Below are 20,379 nucleotides of genomic sequence, written 5' to 3'. Positions count from 1 at the left end.
TAAAGTCTCCAACAGCACACACAGGAATGACTTTCTTGCTCAGCTTTGTGACATATAAATACCCTCAAATAAGGGCTTTGATTTCTAGGTCAAATAAGAGAAGGAGCAATCATTGTTGGCAGATGGAAAATGCCAATTTCCACTTGAGTTCTTGTGCTGATGGGAAAATGTTTTCGGCCTGTTTTCATGGTGGGATGGGGAAAGTGGCTGAAGGCTTACCTGGGATTCAAGGAGTCAATTGACAGGGCTGGGAGGGTCTTTCGCAGCGGTAGGAAGTCAAAGAGGAAGAGCACTAAGGTCCTATTAATATTGGAGGTCGATCTCTCCTGGATTCACTTCCTGTCTGTGTGTGTCACATCTTCAAACAGCTCTGCCAGGTGAGAGAAGGAAACATAAATCACAGGCAGGGCCAGCACATTATGTGGAGCGGAAATCAGGTTAAAGATGCATCACTAGGAAAAAAAATGAAAAATTTGACTCTATGTGGACCGGCTGCATTGACAGGTATCGATGCTTTAAAGCAATAACACAAAGACACAAACATCTGTATTTAACACAAATTAAAGATGGAGTCAGTCGTGGACGTAGCAACAAAGAAGAGAAAATATAATGAGAGTGAGGAGAAACACCAAGTGGATAAAGCTCGTTCTAAAACGAGGCTGAACCTTGTGTTGTCTTTTACCCGTGGACGTGGAGTTGGTCTACTTCCTGTTGGACAGGAAGGTGATGAACACGGGCGGTTAGCTTTAGCTAGCGTGTGTTAGCTTGCAGTGTAGGTACAAACAGTAAATGTACACACTACGTCCTGCAGGGGGCGGGGCTTCTGGGGGCGATGGGCCCAGTTTGAATGTTGTGTTTACAAACTGCAATGTAAAATGCTACTGGCTTGCCCTTTTATTGGCTCCATCCTTTCAACATATGTAGTTGTATACTAATTTTTTTGCTTTAATGTGAGTTTGGTTTTGAACAAAATGATGAATGTAAAACACAAAAGAGGGTCTGTCCTTTAAGCAGAACATGAAAATGTATCAGCCACATAAAAGCTGTGTGTCGGAAAAGTCTCCTTTGGTTTGTCTCTATACATCTGGACTTCCTCGACTGCTCTTCATCTGTATGCCGACCATGATGCTGCGCTCTGGGTCAGGTCTCTTTGAACAAACACACACACACACACACAAAAACAGCTCTAATCTTGACAGGCTTACTCATGGCTAAACAAGGTGAGAGAAGTCAATACAAGTTAAATATGAGGTCAAGAAAACTGATAAATACTGTGCCACACCTCATGTTTGTTGGAGTTGGTCCCAGTTTGTCTGTCTAATATCTCGTACTCACACTGAATACCAAAAGGTCCTAAAGGGAACGGCAGCTCTCACATGCAGTAGCTGTTAATTATATTTTCAGATTTTAACCCAGCATGAAAGATAACTTTGTGATTTACTTCAAGTTAATGAAGTTAATGATCTGCATCCTGAGGTCTTCATTTGACTCGTACATGTCTTAGGGTTGTTTCACACTAGCGATCAGGGCCCAGATCCGAGTACCCTTGACCCCAAAGTCTGGTTCATTTTATCGGTGTGGACACAAACGTACCATACTCTTACAGCACAGGGCCGCGTTACATCCTCTGAGCTGCGCTGCAGATATGGAAGTAGGATAGAGGGTCATTGTTGGCGTCCACACTAGCAGGATGGACTCTGCGAGTGGTTACCATGGTTTCCTCCTCTTCTTTCTGATTCTTAGAAGATGTGTGAATATGCAAGTTAACTGGCACGGAGTGATGTTACTTATGTGAACGCAGACCAGCGGGGGAGTGGGCAGGGGGAGTATTCATTGCTCAGACGCCTGATGTGAAAACGCCCTGAATACTGAAGCTACTCTCACTGCTGTTTCTGGTCCTGCTAATGCACCACAGTACTGCATTCAAAATCTACTGATACCCAAGCTTTTTATGAGACTACAATACTTTTTATTAGACTACAATACTTAATCATTTCAAGTCAGTTTGAACAGTACATGCTGCACAGCTTCTCCTGTCTCCATCTACAGATAATAAGTACTACAAACACTGTCTCCAGTGAGGGATCATTGTTATAACCAAATGGAACCCTGACAGGGTGAGCGGGATCCTGACTCAAAGCGGAGGAGTCTAACACTGATTATTACACCGGATCCTCTCTCTCTCTGTGTCACTAAGAGGGAGACATTGAAGTCTTGATTTTAGTCTCTCATCCAAAATGTTTGTAGAGGAAGCTCAAACAAATCCAAGTTGCCCTGAAGTATATTAAACCCCTTTCTTTGCATTATCAACAAAACCAACTCATCAATGCATTTCTAAAATATGGCTGAACTCTGTTCTTAGGGAGTGCCGCAGAGTGTTGCAGTGGCTAAAACTTTTGTATTATTTCTTCATTCTTTGCACAAATTTATGAATTAAAAAATGAGGAAAGTGCAGGAGAGGTTTGAAACCCGAGTAGGATTTGTTCTTGACCTCCCCCAGAAAAATATCAAATTAAACAGAGTATTTCTTTCAAAGAATAAGAGGGAGAGAAAAAGAAAGAGAGAAAGCAATTTGAAGGTCAGAGGAAAAGTTGAGCAACTTTTAATTTAATTATTTGTCAGAAACATATTACAGAAGCTTTTTAGGTAGGAGATTGATTCTTTGTTAAAACACCAATAAGCAGATTTAGACTGAAGAAGTGAGGAAAACGTTTCCATTCTTACAAAGCGTTTCTGTCGGGTGAAAAAGATGTTCATGGTTAGTTTTTAATTTGCCAAGACTTTACTGCAATAAGAGATAAAAGAGTAAATTAGTGTGTAATAGATTGAAACCAGAACATTTCTACAGTAGGTAAAACGTGTTTTTCGACTGATGACATCGATCATTTTGGAGATTTTGTTGGAGATGAATGATATACGCTTTGTCCAATTAAGTTTTTTATCAATGACCTGTACTCCCATAGAGCTTGGTTAGATATAAAAAAAAACATCTTTATCAATGGAAATTCTATGTCTGGTCTTGGTCACTAAGAGCATTTCAGTGTTATGTTCACACTGAATTATAATTATCGCTTTGAAAACAGTGATGAACTTACCTGATTAAAGCATTGATTTTTAAATTTTCTATCAGATATAAAAATCATTAACCAATGATTGGACTGCACGGTGGTGCAGTAGTTAGCGCTGTCGCATCAGGTTCCTGGTTTGAATCCCCGTCTGACAGAAGCCTCTCTGTGTGGAGTTTGCATGTTCTTAGATGGGTTGCATGCATGGGTTCTCTCCGGGGACTCCGACTTCCCCCCACAGTCCAAAGACATGCTCGTTAGGTTAACTGGTGACTCTAAATTGTCCTTATGTGTGAATGTGAGTGTGGCTGGTTGTCTGTCTCTGTATGTCAGCCCTGTGATTGACTGGAGACCAGTCTAGGGTGTAACCCCGCCTCTCGCCCAATGACAGCTGGGATCGCCTCCAGCCACCCCACGACCCAGACGGGAAAAGCGGTAAAGATAATGGATGGATGGAACAGCAAAGTGGATTTTTCAAGAATACAAATCATTAGTATAAATAAGGAAGAGTAAGGGACCCGGGATAGATCCTTGTGGTACTCCACACGTCAACTTCCTATAGATAGATAGATTCTGCACCATTCCCAAAAAAAGAAAGAAAGTAAGTTCACTGCAAGAAGGTCACCACCACAACCTTGAGCCTTAACATGACACGCTTTATGGAGAAAGGATGGACCAGTTGATACGTTTTCATCAAAATGCAAAAGACAAAAATATGAACAAACCTCTGTGGGGCTTTTGGAACAATTCATCGATGACAATCTTGACCACAATTAACGTCAGCATTTTGATGACCTTCCTCTGAGATACAGAAGAGAACAGAGAGCTAAACCAGTATAATATAATGGGTGCACAGATTATGGCAATGGGACACAGCATGAGTTCCTCTTTTTCTCCTGCTGGCTCTGTTATAGGAGGAGGAAACCAATCGCAGCTGAGTTTAAACTAATGACTCAATCATGCGGCAAAAAAAAAGGGTTAACATCCGCCTTGGTATCATGCAAAACATGATACTAATGTGTAACGTCTCTGTGCTGCAGATGATGCCGTGTTTCTGCCTCACAGAGTTCGTCTGACTGGTTTCATACGTGTCTGTACCACATCGTTAACGAGTCAACGAGGCGGAAAACTGCAGTAGCCTTTGACAGACCGAGACATGCAGCCCAGCACTGGAGGATTAAAAGGAAGAGAAATATTCCTCTTTTATCCCCCTGCTTCTTATTTCTCCTTTTATAAGGATCTGACTTTGTCCTCAGATTCCTTTTTCAAGGGTGCGAATCCAAATACCCTGCTGCAGGTTGAAAGCATCATTTTGTCCGTTTGTTTTTACACCTCCATTTTTTTTCCATCACCTTTTGCCACCTTCACAATCATCTTCGTGTTTGGGATGATTTCCCACCTGTGCCTGTACCTGAACCCACAGCTTCTCCTGGGCTAAGAGAGAGAGAGAGAGAGAGAGCCGTGTGGTGTTTACTGAGGGTGTGGAGGGTTTCCTTTTTTTCGACTTTGCAGATTAGGCAAATAAGACAAGCATGTTTCTATTTAAAGCTGCTCTGCTTTGCATATTTCTGTTTTCAGACGTCAGTGTGAGATCTGCCGGGGTTATCTAAGGCAGTCTGAAGGATCTGATTCACAGCAGCATCCCCAAATTAATTATTCATTTCAAGTTAGTGGCATGTTTCTTTATTGACGAACGACTATTTGTGTTTCAAGTTTTAAAAAGAAAAAAATATCATCTTTGCATCTCCTCATATCAGCAGTCAAATGTTTCAGCATGAGATATGTTTGAAGTGTGTTTGAAATTAATATCATAAACGTTTGAGAGGAGACAGGAACATATGAGAAGGAATGATAAGTGATGGGAATTTTGACCACACACTGTAAATATCACCCGTCTGTTCCTGCAGGGGGCGCTGGAGTCCCATCGATGGCGGTCTCCATGCTGGAAATGCTGTCTCAGTCTAACTTTCAGTCAACCTAACGACAGGCTGAGAGCTGGAGCTGAGGCGGGTTTTAAACCTCCTGACAAACCGTTACACCGCGCCCACCTGTCAATCAGGTCAGCTACACGCCTTATTGTGAATAACTCTTATCCTTCATCAAATCAAAACTGATGAGTCATCAAAACATTCACCCCCCGTACAGTGTGTGTCCATCCAGACATGAGCTAATCACACCTATTTGGTTTTTTGAACCAGGCTGTAAACATGTTCATCTCTGCTGTAAAAACAGGCTTTTTAGAATGGGTGTGTATGTGACTTCCTGTGTTTCTGCAGCCAGCCTCTAGTGGACACTCCAGGAACTGCACTTCAGCATCTGCTTCATTTTTCAACCCTAGAAGTTGCCGCTTGGGAGTGACTGACTCTTAAAGGGGTAGTTATGTATTTTTGAAGGAGTTGTATGATTGTATGAGGTCAGCTCCGCCCCTCTACTGAGAAAAGTGCAGACATGGAAGCTAAGTTATATACCGTAGCACACAGGTTCGTTTCCCCAATCTTGAAATCTACTCACACAAATCAAATCCCGACCCCAGATATACAACAACAAAGTAGACAGTGAAAACGTCAAATTCTAGGTTTAATGATAGCAGTTAGTCGACAGCCAAATGTCACAACATCGGCAGCTTCTATTAATTCCATAAAAAATTATGAGCTAGCTGCTAAGACTCCCCATGGGAAACTATCCAACACTCAGATCATGGATAAGATAAACACAATCTGAATCACAGATGTCATTCGAAAGCATTCACGACTTATTGTAAAATAAATCTTTTAAATCTCTTTTTTGCATCCATTCAATTGAGGGTGCAGAAATGTAAAATGAGGGTGCAGTGCAACCTTTTTCCACCTTTGTAAAACCGGGCCTGCCAACACTAGAATCTCACCTGGTCACATCAGGTAAAGCTCTTTCCTTTTCATGCATGAAGCCTGTTTTTCTGTTTTTACAGACCGGATGGTGCCTAATGCAGCTCCAAGCGAGAACAAATATAATTATTGTTGTTTTCCATTTCCTCTGCAAAGCTCTTCGTCGTGAACATAGCCGTGGTTACTTTGGGCTCTTTAGGACAGCGGAGTGTTCAGTGTGGTTAACCTCTTAGTGTGCAGCAGTGTGAGGCGCTGTGCCTGTGAGAGTGAGATCCATGAAGGAGAGAGTTTTTATTAAACCCTCGTAAATGAAAAGAGGCTGCAGATAACAGTCCCTAAACTCTGCGGCTTCTCCTCTCCTATATCTATAAGCATTTAAGAAACACTCGCTCGTTCAACCCTGACTTCAGATCTTATTCCACCCACAGAGGATGTATTAGCTCTGTCGTCCAGCTGAGAGGAAAGCGTGACTTTATTTGTGCTCTTTTCCTCGGGAGAAACTGAACACTTGCATGCTCACATTATTCAGTCTCATATTGCATATTCTGCTCTCATTTCTAATTGTTAAATCTGTCGTACTGCATGGCTTCAAGCCCCGCAGTTGATTCTTTATTATGTAAATTCAGATGGTATTGACTTCTTTTTAGAGTTTGCACACTCTCCCTCTCTCTCCGAGTTGTGCTGCTGATATTTTTAACAGCAACATAATTGAGTAATCATTTCTCGAGTATTTATATTCTGGGTGAAGCTGCATTAGGCAGCTCATTTGAGCATTTGAATAATTAGGGCAACTCTGCAGGGCCTCAAAGGCCAGATGGAAAGCTTTGCTTTATCATTAGTCTGATGATTGTAAAAAAAAACACTACAGTGCAGATTCTAGGGTTTGAATTGTGAGATGTGTTTATTTGATTACATCTGCTGTAGACTCTTTTCTGTTTTATCTTCAATTGAAAAATAATTATTAAAGATTTGTGTTAACTCTTTGTTGTGCTGGTGATAAATGACCCAATTAGTGTGTTCACACTTGCAGAAAACTCCTGAAGTTTATCACACTGAGCGTCATGTGATCACTCAAACATCTGAATGTTTCTCTCTTCACTCTGAGCGTCATGTGATCACTCAAACATCTGAATGTTTCTCTCTTCACTCTGAGCGTCATGTGATCACTCAAACACCTGAATGTTTCTCTCTTCACACTGAGCGTCATGTGATCACTCAAACACCTGAATGTTTCTCTCTTCACTCTGAGTGTCATGTGATCACTCAAACATCTGAATGTTTCTCTCTTCACTCTGAGTTTCTCCTCCAGCCTCCTCGTGTTTATTCTGCAGAAAGTCAGAGTGAGCTGATGTGAGAACACAGCAGGATATAATCAGGAGAATTCACCTGGAGCCAGTGGGAGGAGCCAGTGAGAGGGGCCAGTGGGAGGGGCCAGTGGGAGGGGGTGGTGACCTTTATTCCCTGTGATCGCTGAACGACCATAGACTGTCTGCACGCCACCTCTACCATCTCCGTGCTCTAATCAACCTGCTGCTGCATGTTTCCTGTTCTCCAGGATGTTCTTCTCCTCTCTTTAGTTCACTTTGAGATTCTCTTCAACTACACGCAGCGTTGATACAAAGACACATATTCTCATTATAGAGTCATATAGAGGACTCTGTTGCTTCATCCACGTTGTTCTTTTTACTTAATGGCTAACCTCAGGAGACCCCCCCCCCCGTCTGACAGGGTTAGTGTCCCGCTGTGAGGTGCATGTGTGAACAACCAGATCAGGAAGATTTCAGTCCTCCTAAAGTTCTCTAGAAATGCTTAGGCGTTCATGTGAAAACGGATTATGATTGTTTTTGCTGTCGAGGATAACGCAATGTTTAAAAACTGCTTCATATGAATTAAAAGAAAAGAAGACCAACACCATAGCTGAATCCAAAAGGCCTCTCTTTTCAGCAGTTTATGACTCGTTATGTCTCCCCCTCTCTAAAGCTATAATACTGGATATATTGAGGCAACATGTCAGCCAAACTAAACAATTTTTCAATCAGACTGATTCAAATGCTGTTCTAAAGACACTCAGAGATCTCAGCACTATGAGCCGTGGGTGTGATGGTTGAAGGAGCTTAGCTAGCAGTGTTTGGGCGCTGATTGGCTGTAATGATGTAAGTGAGCTGTGGGAGGCCGGCTTTGAAGGCAGCTGCCAGGCCGGCCGTCTGCGTGCTGCTCGGCCTGGCAGTGCCAGTCCAGGCTTCAGATGAATAACAGATGTTGGCTGACAGGCGGGACCATTTGTCATTTAACTGTGTAAGCAAAACAGGCTGGAGGGTGTCACCATGAGTCAGTGTCACAGGCTCGGACGATGAGGAAAGGATCCAAAACATTTCAATAACCATAACCCCTCCTGGCTTTGTACCGTCAAGTCTCTCATGACCAACAACCCGCCTCTGTATGACCTGATGTGGCTGTCACCGTGGATACCTGCTCTTCTGCTCTGATATGATAAATGGCTGTAAGTCTCATAGATCTGGAGGTCTTGTCTAAAACTGAAATTGATGGAACCTCTGCCGTCCAATTTGTGCCCGTTTCTGATCCGAGAGAGACGAGATACAAGGAAGATTTGACAGCTAAATTGCTATATTAAAATTGATTTTTTTTTGTGTGTGTGTCTGCCACCCTGTTCACCTTTTTTCACCGTCACTACTGAAGAGCGTTTGAATTATATCACTGTCGGTGTGTTATTACTTTCTGTCACCACCTGGGGGGGAATGAGCTTTTAAGCAGGATGATGCTGATTTTAACAGTTGCTGTGATTTCACCAGAGTTTTCCAGCTGCTGCTTTTCACAACGTTGAGATTAACTGCAGCTTAAAGCTACAGAAATGGAACCATAACCGTGTATAGTGATGCTTTAATAGCGTGAAATGCATGTGCAGTAAATGTAACCAGTGGATTTCTGAGTTTGTGTTTTGTGGTCAGATGATGATGTGACACTGGGATTTTTACTCGTCCTTTTTAAATTCTGGTAAAAAGGGGGAAACACAGACAAAACTCTGTTTCAATTTCCCAGTCCGCTCCAGATCCTCAGTGAATCTTCTTTGATCCAAACGAATATGTAATAATAACCAAAGAAGAAAACAAAAGGAAGAACTACAAAATAAGACATAACAGACAATTGCCAGGTAATGTTTGTGTAATTATTAAAACAAACAGTGAAATATGCACGAACATATTTGACCCTGTTACATAAAGCTGATGTTGCTATATGTTTGGTTCTCTAATAAACAGCTGCTCTGCCTGGAGGTCGTTTAGAGCCGCAGCAAAGGCCAAATTGACCATTAATAATCACCCATAATAAAAATCTCTGTTGTCTCATGATGAACTGTATTTCAATCCTTTTGTTGGCATTGTTTTGTCAAAAAGCGAATAAAGCAGCGATATGTGTACATTAGCGGGTGCTTCATTTCTGCACGCTGCTTCTGTGCTGCATGCTCAGTGACGCCATTGTTTTTGATGTTGTGCGGGGAGAATGATGGCTTCTTTTATTACAGGACAAGCAGCACAACAACATTCCTCATGTTGACAGGACTCCATATTCACCTCAGCGCTCGGGGGGGGGGGGGGGGGGGGGGGTTGGTTCGCCTTGGCCATTTCTTCCAGAGCTCGGCTCAAGGTCAGCGTCTTCAGCTTTTTTCTCCCCAGTGTGCTCGGGCTCCAACTGCAGCTGGATGCACTTTTTTTTCCTGAGAGCGCATGTTGCATGTTATTTTGTTGCCGCTGTCGTGGAGCCGCCTGTGAATAACTGTGACAAAAATCCCCAACTGCGAAGAAGAAGCATCAAGACATCACGCCATGAGGAGTCCGTGATGCGAGCAGCCGGGATCCCTGCGAGACGGTTCGGCCCCTGCAGCCACACGACACCGCTGCAGCAGACGCACGCCTCCAACAGCCAAATCCAAGCTCTACTACCCCTCCTTCTCCATCCCCCATTAGACCTCATCCACCCCTACATGAACGAAAAAATGAAGAATATTATCTTTTCACAGACAGCTGCCAAAAAGGATATTAATAGAATTCAATTGCAGAGGAGATTGGACACAGAGATCCTGTTGTGTGCGGTTAATAAGAGGCCGGCTCCGTCCATAAGGCCGCCGTTAGAGCGCCGTTATGAGGGGCTGTATGGAGGCGAGGCGAGGCGAGGCGAGGGACTGTCACAGTTTTTAGCCTTGATCTGACACCATTATCTGGAGGTGACGTACAATGAATAAGGCATAGGAAGAGAGAGAGAGAGAGATGAAGAAAGCGATAGGATGACAGAGCAAACTGAGGTTATGAAGAACTTTAATGAGCGGGAGAGGAAGACTCAGCAGAGTATCCCAGCTGGGAATCATCTCGTTTCCCGAGGCTTTCGGAAGGAGGAAAATCTTTGAACCTGTTTTTCCTTCTTCTTCTTCTTTTTTTTTTTAAATCTCGTAATTTCCTTTTATTTAATTAGTCGAGTTATTTGGGCGCTGGTTTGGCTCAGTTAGTAGAGGAGGCAGGCGCCTCCTCGTGTAGAGAGGCAAAGTCCTCGCTGCCCTTAGGGTTCGACCAGAGCAAGTCTACCCGACGACTCCCTCCTCCTCACATTTCCTGTTTCCTCCTCAGCTGACCAATCGAATAAAAGCAAAGGACAAAAGTAAAACATGTTCTGGACACTGGACTAAGAACAAAGAAGGTAGATTTTGTGTTCATCTCCAACAGAAACTGAGGGCGTTTTCACATTTGGCACCATTGTTTTGTACTGTTCCCGAGCTTCATTGCTCCCCCCTCCCCCCCCCCTCCCCCTCCCGCTGGTCTGCGTTCACATCAGTAACATCGTTCTGTACCTGAATACATTTGCATATGTTCACAGTCCGATACAGCAGGTGGCGGTATGTACATAGTTGGTATGCAAATCCGCTAAAAAAGCAGAAAGAAGAAGAATTAGTAACCATGGCAACCACTCGTGAGGCTGAGTCCATCCTGCCAACTGTGGATTTTTTTCTAGACACCAACAACGACCCTCTTCCTGCGTCCACATCTATCGTGCAGCTCAGAAGATGAAACGGGCCGTGCTGTGCGGAAATTATGTTTTTTTTTAAAGCGACAGGAAGTTGTGTAGAAGTACGTTATGTAGCGGTGCATTTCCTTGTTTGAGCACGGTGGATTTCACGCCTCCCTCGGATCGTAATGGACGTACATGAATCGTGCCCTGGACCGCCTCTTCATGCAGATCACCCAAAAAAAGGAAAAACTGAACATTGTAACTTTCACAAAAGTCGTTGATAATTCACTGAATTGAATTGAATGTTTGTTGTGTAATCGTCCACTCTCTCTGTGCTGCTGTGGTTAAATCAGAGGCTGTAGTCGTTGAATGCGATCACATGAATGACCATATTAGTCTTTCTTCTGAGTAGCTACTGATTGTTATCACCGTGGTGATATTGTTGGTGAGAGACGATCAATTCCAATTTTTCCCAGAGCCGAGTGACTCCCACCAAAACAGAAAAACACGGCCTTTGTTTTCTGAAAAAGAGGGTTAAAGAAGTGATCAATAGCACTAAGAATAGTGCTATTGAATAGAAATAAGAGAGGATAAAAAGAGGCATGCTCACTGAAGAGGAACAGTGAAATCGTCATAATTCAGTATCGAGTAATAATATAGATTCAATAAGAAGTAACCATTCATCCCCGGTTGAACAAGACGCTCTGATCTCAGCGCTGTAATAACGGCAGAGTCAAACACCTAGAAGCATCGACGAGTAAGCTGGAAGGAGAAACGGCGCCAAGAAGTGAGTATCGGGTTGGAGCGCTCCCAAGTCCCAGGACTCTATCCATCGAATAAATGCCCCAAGAGGTTCACTCATTTTTTTATCACCCTCTCTCTTCACCCTTTTTTTGTCTCCTCCATCGGGGCCATGTGGAAGGGTACGAGGGATCAGCCTCATGTGAATGGTACCAAAAGGCCCGTGTGGTAGGTCAGGTAACTTATCAGTTGGGCAGATTTATTAGGAGGAGGGCACAGAGGGCAGGGTGTCCTTAAACCTGATTCATGCTTCTCGCTGTCGGCACGGCGATATGCGACAACTCGAACGAGGTCGCTCTGATTTGCTTTAGGCCCCGGAAGTCCGTTTCCCGTTCAAATTTTGACGCTGCTTAAAAAAAATGGAGGGGTTTGAAGAGATGTTGGCAGAGCAGGTCCAAATACAAACACACAAATACAAACATCTGTACGACAGCTCCAGTCGGGACTAATACTGAAGAGGTCGTTCTCAGGGGCCGTGTTGAGCGCTCTAACCGCAATCTGTATGAAATGACCCGAAGTTCTCAGGGACCGTGCGTCCGCACCTACTCCAGGTTTCAACATGAGTCTGGTTCTACTGAGGCCGAGGCAGCGTGGAGAAAAGATCCTCTCTTTATTGTTTTCTTTATTATCATCAACAACAACAACAACAACAAGGGGTAAAAAAGAAGACAGCTCTGTAACGGGAGCTGGCTCTAAAGAGTCGTTCACAGAGAGCCGGCTCGTTCTTCAGCAACGATAAAAACTATTCAGACCAAAACCGAGACGTGAACATTTTTATTTCTGCTGTCAAAAATGGGCGTTAAATTTGGGTGTTAATGGGACTCCCGAGACTTCTGCAGCCAGCCTCAAGTGGACACTCAAGGAACTGCAGTTTTTAGCACTTCAGTTTTCGACCCCAACAGATACATAGAAAACAAGCCATATCCTCCTTCTCCCTTTATCTATGCAGAGACTGACTTCCTAACTTTGTGTTGTGGTCAGACTTTCATTTTCCCCGGAGATCATACCTGGAAGCAAAACAGCACTGCACAATAAAAATCTCAACCCTGATTGTTCTGCAGCCATTAATCATTTTCTCCATAATAAGTTTAAGAAAAACACTTTGAATTGATGCTCTTTATTAGGAAGATTCATTTTATAGGAGCCCTGGGAGTCTAATTTGGTATGCTGAATCACTTTCACTCTTTAATTGTCAAATGTTTCTTTGCATCGTAGTGTTCAATTTAATTGAATCAGAGCTCATTCTGTACACCGAGTTAATTATTGTGCGCTGAAGTAAAAAACATTCTCCTTTGTCTTTAACTTGTCTTGCTCAGTCAGTCCAGGTCGTGTGGTATCTTTTACCTTTTTGAAAGTTTCCAATCCGTGTTGCCTGCAGTGAAGAGAGGCTCAGCACAGCATCCATTACTGCTGCAGCCTCTCTCTGCTCACCTCGCTTTCACTCATTGACCTTCATGATGAGAAAGTTGTGAAAGTCTGAGAGATGCAGACTTGTGAGAGAAAGTTTCCCAGCTGACCTGGCTGTGAATAAAGACAAAGCTGAGGGGAACTTCAACAAGGCAGAGAGGTCGGGACATGAAACAAAAGCCAGCGTTGTGGAAACTTTAAAGTCGGCTTTGCTCTTTTTTTTTGTCGTCTTTAAAACGGTGAAACCAACAACCACTGGCACATCTTAAAAAAATAAACCAGATTTTCGCAGGGTGTGATTAGTTTTTGTGAGACTTGTGGCTATATTAGACTCAGAGGGCTTGGGAGGAGTGAGCTGCAGCATCAATCATCATGAACATAAAACCAAACACACACCTCCAGCTGAATCCCTGCGGTCCGTCATATCCTGGAAACTCTGCAGTCAGAAAAACATATCTTCACTCAAGTCTGACTGTGAGCACGGCCGGGGACTTCTTAACAGAATTTGCATATAAATGAGGTTGGGAATTAGTATCAGTTTGTTCTTGAAGGTAAGCATTACTTTATTGAGTGTGTGGAGTAATTGCATGTTGATGGCATGTCTCGGGATGGGATTTAAATCGCTGCACGCTGAGCTTTGTGAGCACTATAGCACAGTCGATATCTGCATCTGGTGCATGTCGTATTCTTGATCTTGTGCCAGAAGTCATCATTCAACTTGCATTTATTTGACCATTTACTCGCCTCTAAAGGTTTATCATTTGCGTGTGCGTTGGCAGATATGTGGTTAACACACGATGCAGAACAGGAACGACAGATGAACATTCAGGGCCGGTGCTTTGTGTTGTCAAAATCAGTCTTGGTCTCTAGACCACTTTTTATAGGTCTGGGAATTGAAAGCATTTTGTTTTTTCTTGGGCTCAGAGTCTCAGAGAGGGCAGATTTTAAATCAAGACCACTTCTGACAGGCTGTTATTCCACGTCATCCCTGCGATCAGGAGGATAACACCTCTTTTCTAAAAGAACTAATAACTTCAATTCAGGGAGTAAGGAGGAAGGAGTTTTACTAAAGGAGAGTTTTTCAGTGACCTGAAACAGAGTTTATGTACGAAAGGTAAAAAAACACAGTAAAAGCAACGTTTCCGTTACCCGATTACGCTATCGGAGAGACGATCCTGTTGAATGTTCAGAAGTAAACACTTTGGTACTGATGACGTATGAGTTAAAGTCTTTATCTGTGATTTTTCACACTTAAATGTAGAAATCAAGTATCTCCTCTGAAAATAACTCTGTGAGTCATGACTGTCTACAATGGGTGTAACACCCGAGTCCCACTGTCTGTGATGTTTTCAGAGTTTTCAGAGTCCTATCTTCACTTTGTTTACATCGCCGGGACGGCCGGCTGACTCCTCCCCTCGTGTATAAAAGTTGTTTAATTGAGGGACTAGAGAAAAGAAGAATAACATACTGTACTCACTGCTTAACTGTGTTTCTAGATCACGCTCATTTCAGGTAAATTTACATGCAGTGTGAAGATACCAGCAGAATAAAGATCGCTAGCATTAGCATGCTAACATCAAAAAATCTCATATAAAGTCTTTAATATAAAGATTAAAAATAGATCTCTGGTATAGATTTGATGAGGCGTCTCTGCTGTGTGTCTCCTTCAGGTTTCCTTCCTGCTGACTCTTCATCTCGGTCTCTTTCTTCTTTTTTGAAGAATATTTGTTTTCCAAATACTCCTTTCTGGATTCTTTTCCTTTGTTGATTGTGCAGCCCACCAAACAGCCGCTGTGGGGTATTTTCTCTGTCGCTATCAAAACACGAGTATCATGGAGGCATCTACACACAAAAACAAAGCCGATGGAGGCGGCCGTAAATTGGTTTAACCTCACGTGTGGGCGGGACTTAATTGCACTCTTTCTCTGAGAATAAATAAAGACTTCACAAAAAAGAAAAGAAAAGGAACATGTACATTAAGGGAAGCAACTTCTGGGGCGCTGGTGGCGTAGTGGTTAGTGCTCGCGCCCCATGTATGGAAGCTGTAGTCCTCTAGGTGGGTGGTTCACGTTCAAGTCCCACCTGTGGCTCCTTTCCCGCATGTCATTCCCCTCTCTCTCTCTCTCCCTGATTTCCAACTCTATTCTCTCTCCTATCTCTATATTTTGCAAAAAGCCCAAAAATAAATCTTAAAAAAAAAAAAATGGCTAAGCTAATGATGGAAACTTCCAAAACACGTAAACAAGTCAGAAGTGTCATTTCCAATGTGTGTGTGTGTGTGTGTGTTTGTGTGTATTTGTGTGTGTGACTCTGATTATAAACTCACATCCAATCAGAGCCTGCTTCACTCAGCGTGCTCTCATTACCCTCGGTTACACGATGAGAATTCCTCATCAGGTTCATCATTTTTGAGGCTCAGGGATCTGCACGGGTGCAAAGCCAAACAACTAGATTATAAATGTGCTCTTCATGTAAAATTCCACAAGCCATGCTAATAATGACTCTAAAACACACACACACACACACACACACACACACACACACACACACACACACACACACACAGGATTAAATCACCTCTCATCTGTGTGTGCCGTGGGCTACATAAGAGCAGAGATTGATTTTTCCCGCCCTTCTGGCAGGAGTTAATGAAATATGAGATGTCTTACAAATGCTTCCATTATGTGAGACATCACCTTTTTTCTCAATCTCCCAGGTGTCAGTAAATGGTTTTCGGGGCCTATGGGAGCCATCCGCGGCCCTCATTAGGAACTCAGCAGTGACCCTGTCTTTAGCATGTCATGTGGAAGCATGCATTACTTACAGCGCTCATTGATTGCCAGCACAATCACCCGGCCTCTGACAGACACCTACGCTGATGAATCCAGAGGGGCCCTGGACGTCCCGCTGCTCGATTCCCTCCACATCAGCGCTACGGTCAATACTTCCTCTCCAATCGAACGGGAACTGAGGAGAGAGGGACGGCGCTTCATCACCTGCTGCTACTGACAGCTGTCAATGTCACTCATCATAAAAATCAAAAGAAAGAAAACCACAGACTTCACTGAAAACAACAGAAGACGTCACAAGACATTCTTTTCCAGTAGCCGAGGGGACGGGGGGGTAATCACTAGGAGGTGATTGGCCGATTGCAGTGATGGCATCAGCGATTGATCATCACCGATCACGAGCAGACAAGCAGCGGAGGAGTGTACCACTTATCAAGATGAGCGACTGTTTACGAGCCTCGATCTGGCTCGGCCAATTAGGAACCAAGCTGTCTTCACCTCCAGACAATAACACGCTCCTTAAGAGGAATTTCATTTTTCTCTTTCCAGCGCGTGCAGCTTAGGTGTGGAGTATAACTTCAGGGTTTTCCTGTGAGGAGATTTTAGCTGGTTACACATTTTTGAATGAATACTGACGCCTCTATACGACCTACAAAAGCAAACACAAGCACGAGTGAGAGGATTGATTATTTTGAATTCCTGTAACTGCTGCTGCTGTGTTGCTGTAATATAAAGTGATTTACAGCACACGCTGCACAGGCAGACGTTATTTTGCTCTTTCCTTAGAAAACAAAAAGGTTAAACATTTGACTGTTAAAAGGCAGCAGCTGTGATGTTTCTTCATGCATGTACAGGACATGACCAGCTGATATGAAGAGGGACCGCCTCGTCTACAGGAGTCACAAAAAGTCAACACAAATACAAAGTTTCCCCGAGCTGATTGCACGCATGTTCTGCTAATCATTCCCACTCAATTTCAGGACAGGCTGGAATCTTCCTGACTTGCTGTGTTCACATGTGCATCTCACAGCAGGAGACTTTCCCTGTCGGACAGGAGGGGGGGGGGGGAGGGGGAGGGGGGGGGGGGGGGGTCTCAGGAGGAGGGACAATGATGTAAACAGGACGGAAGAAGAAACAGAGTCCAACGGCCAGCCTTCAGTTCTCCCTGCTGGTTAGCATCCACATGCCTGTGCTAAATGTTGTGCTAAATGCTAAAAACTGACACAGCCTACATATGACTCTGTCTCCATTGTATAGATCAAAATACGGCCAAACGGCGCCGCCCTACAGGACGCCGTTCTTCCACTGTCCTGCTGTCTACTTCAGGGTCTTACTGCAGCTTTCAGGCCCTGCGGCGTATCCATCTCTGTCGCTACACGTCGGCCCCCCGTCGGCCCCCCGTCGGCCTTTTATCGGCCGATTTGACATCTTGAATCTGCCTCGGCGTGGTTGGTGAGAGGAATCACTCTGATTGGCTGTTCAATTGAATCAGTGCATGAGAAGAAAAGCGGAAGTGACAAAAGCCAGAAAACGACTTCAACTTTTAATCAGACATTTTTCTCGATTAGAAGTATCTATAATACGAGTGGTGAGCGACAGCGGTGTGAAAACGGTTTTCTCGTATCATGACAACGGTTTATATATCCACTTTCTGCCTCGTCCGCTTCCTCGTCTGTTTCCCCCCTTTTGGGATGACGATTTTACCGCCCCCTGCTGGCATGGAGAGTTATTTCCTCTCACATGAGCAGAACGTACTTGGTGGTTGGCCGTTGGCTGTAGTCTTTGCGGTGTGTTCAAGTGCAACTTTTTGACCAAGACAAAGGCGTCACCTTTAGTTCTTTGCCGTCTGCTCGGTGCGTCAGGGCCTTTAGGTCGGATGAAAGCACTGACCGGAGCTGCAGCCCCAACAAGTGGTGTAGGCTACAGTACACAACATTTGACTGGTTGTTGCTCCCAAAGTGCAGTTTGAAAACAAACCGACCCAAATGAAAAAATGTACCAACGTTACAAGTAGAGTCCACAGAACTTCATATAGGAAAGCAACCTTAGTGTACATACAGGGCAACTGATTAAAGGAAAACGCCCCTGATGGAAAATGTTCCAACTGCTGAAGGAAGACAGCGGAAGATAAAACGGGAGCGATGGATATCCCATCAGCCCCGGGCAGAGGATTTAATTTTCCTCTGTGAGCACTGCGACTGCAACTTGGGAAAACGGGTCGTTTTCTATTCCCACAGCAGGTGGAAACGTGGAGGAGCATGTGTGTAATGCTGTGTGGGTAAAATTCAATGTATGTGTTACAGAGGGAGGGGCGCAGATAAAAGCACGAGAGCATAAATAACCACAGCCAGCCAGGAAGGACGATTCAGGGGCGGCGATACAGCTGTTAGTGGGTTAAATGACTCAGCAGTAAGAGGATAATCAGAAAAACAAAACAAATATCAAACTGACAGTCGGCATTGTAGCCATGGGAAAAACCAACCGACGCTGACAGGTAGATTAGCTCCGTCCCACCGGCTGTTTAGCTCCAGAGCAATAACACGATCATATTAATCACGCCTCCTGATTGATCACCGCTCATCCAGGTGACGTCTTCATCGTGCATCACATGAACGCTGAACGCCGCTCAGAAACACACGTAATCCCGTCCTCTTAACAGCAGCACATCCTCGTCACCTCTTCTGTCTTTGTGTAAGACATTTGCAGCTTTTATGTACAATACTGCAGACGCACACACACACACACACACACACACACACACACACACACACACACACACACACACACACACACACACACACACAACGTGTTCAGTCATGTCCTTGTCATCTCGCTGCTCATAAATAGACATCAGTTGTTCCTGGTGGGCTCTGTGTACGCCGCTGTACAAAACAATCTTCTCAGCCACACACGGTGACATTAAGATCACTTGACAACAACAACACAAATACTCCCACGAGGCGCAACATGAGAACATATTTGCATTGACTCGACTACTCAGCCGTATTACCTCTGAAAGCTTTAGGGCCCTGCTGGGAGGTGGAAGTGTTCAGGGTAGGTTTGAGATAATGACCTTGTTTATTCAATGGTTTGAAACAATTTCACTGTAATGGTTGAAAAAATAATTTCCCAATGCAAACAGGATGTTAAAATACCTGTAACTGCTCTTGAAAAGGTTTTGGAAATATGGCCTTTTGTGTTATCTTCATCTGGGTTGTCGGAGCCGCTATAGTGGGCAGGAAGGTGCTGCGGGAAAATCTGTACAAAACTCGAGCAAAGAGGACTGAGCGGAAAATGTGAGTAAACAAGCAAATCGGGAGATTAAAGAGAAAAGGGAACTAAATGGAAAAAAGGACTAAAAGATAAAAAAAAATACCTCAAAGGCACAGTATGAAAAACCCACCACTAGGGGGCTCTCATTTAAAACATTAACAAAAGATGACGTCAAGGTTGGCGGGGGAATCATGGGAGTTCTCTCTGCACCCCTACCGCTGATGAAACCACACTTCAGAGTTGACCGTAGTCATGACGACCAGGTGAAACCGACCTGAGGAAGAGATCATGTTTCCAGACGAGCTGATGTATCAGAGTGTAATTGACGTTTTTATCACAGCAGCTCGTACAGCAGCTTTCAGAAGCAGCTCATACTTCCTCATGCAGCGGTCTTTGAACATCAGGTGTTTCCACAGCAACGATAAACATGTCATGTCATGGCGGCGGCCACAATAAGACTCTTCCATTACAACTATGGAGTGAAGGATTTCTCTGGCTTTGATAACTGTTGGAAACAAGCTGCTAGCTGGTGTTTGCAGAGGGTTATAGGGAGTATTAGTTTTATGCTAAATCTGACCGGACACCATTAGTACCTACACAGTGGACTGGTTGACCTATGACCCTTACTTTACATCTTCCAAATATGTTGCCACAGCAGCGCAGAAACAAGAGCAGTTTAAAGGCTTCACTTGAATATTAATTTTACCCTGTACGTTTTGACTGACATAATGTCAACAATGCGGGGACTGTGTATTCTCTGTTACTGCGCTAACTTTAATATATTAATGGAAGCAGGAAGCAGCAGTTCAGAGGAAATGTTCCCTTGAACAGCGGGGCCAGAGAGGAGGAGCTCCACTGATCTCGGCCTTCTGGTGGAAAAAGATTAGGAAAAACATCTCTTTTCATGCAAGGAGCATAATTTGTCTCCGCGTCATCTGATTCTGATTCAAGTGATGCTCCGGGCAGCAGCTCCCATGAGAGAGGCTCCCGGGGAGTCGGACTAATCAGATCGCTTCATTCTAAATTAGACCTCCAGGGAATAAAACGCTCCAAACAAACTGAAACATTAAGTGTATTTCTTCCAACATGGGGCGACCCAGGAAGATTCCCCTCTAAAGTGCTGCTGGGATAGGAGTACCTCGTCTCCTGCTCGCTTCTCTCTTATCT

The sequence above is a fragment of the Labrus bergylta genome, chromosome 3, assembly GCF_963930695.1.
Source record: "Labrus bergylta chromosome 3, fLabBer1.1, whole genome shotgun sequence".
NCBI lineage: Eukaryota > Metazoa > Chordata > Actinopteri > Labriformes > Labridae > Labrus > Labrus bergylta.
The sequence above is the reverse complement of the archived record's forward strand: the minus strand, read 5'-3'. Positions refer to the sequence as shown.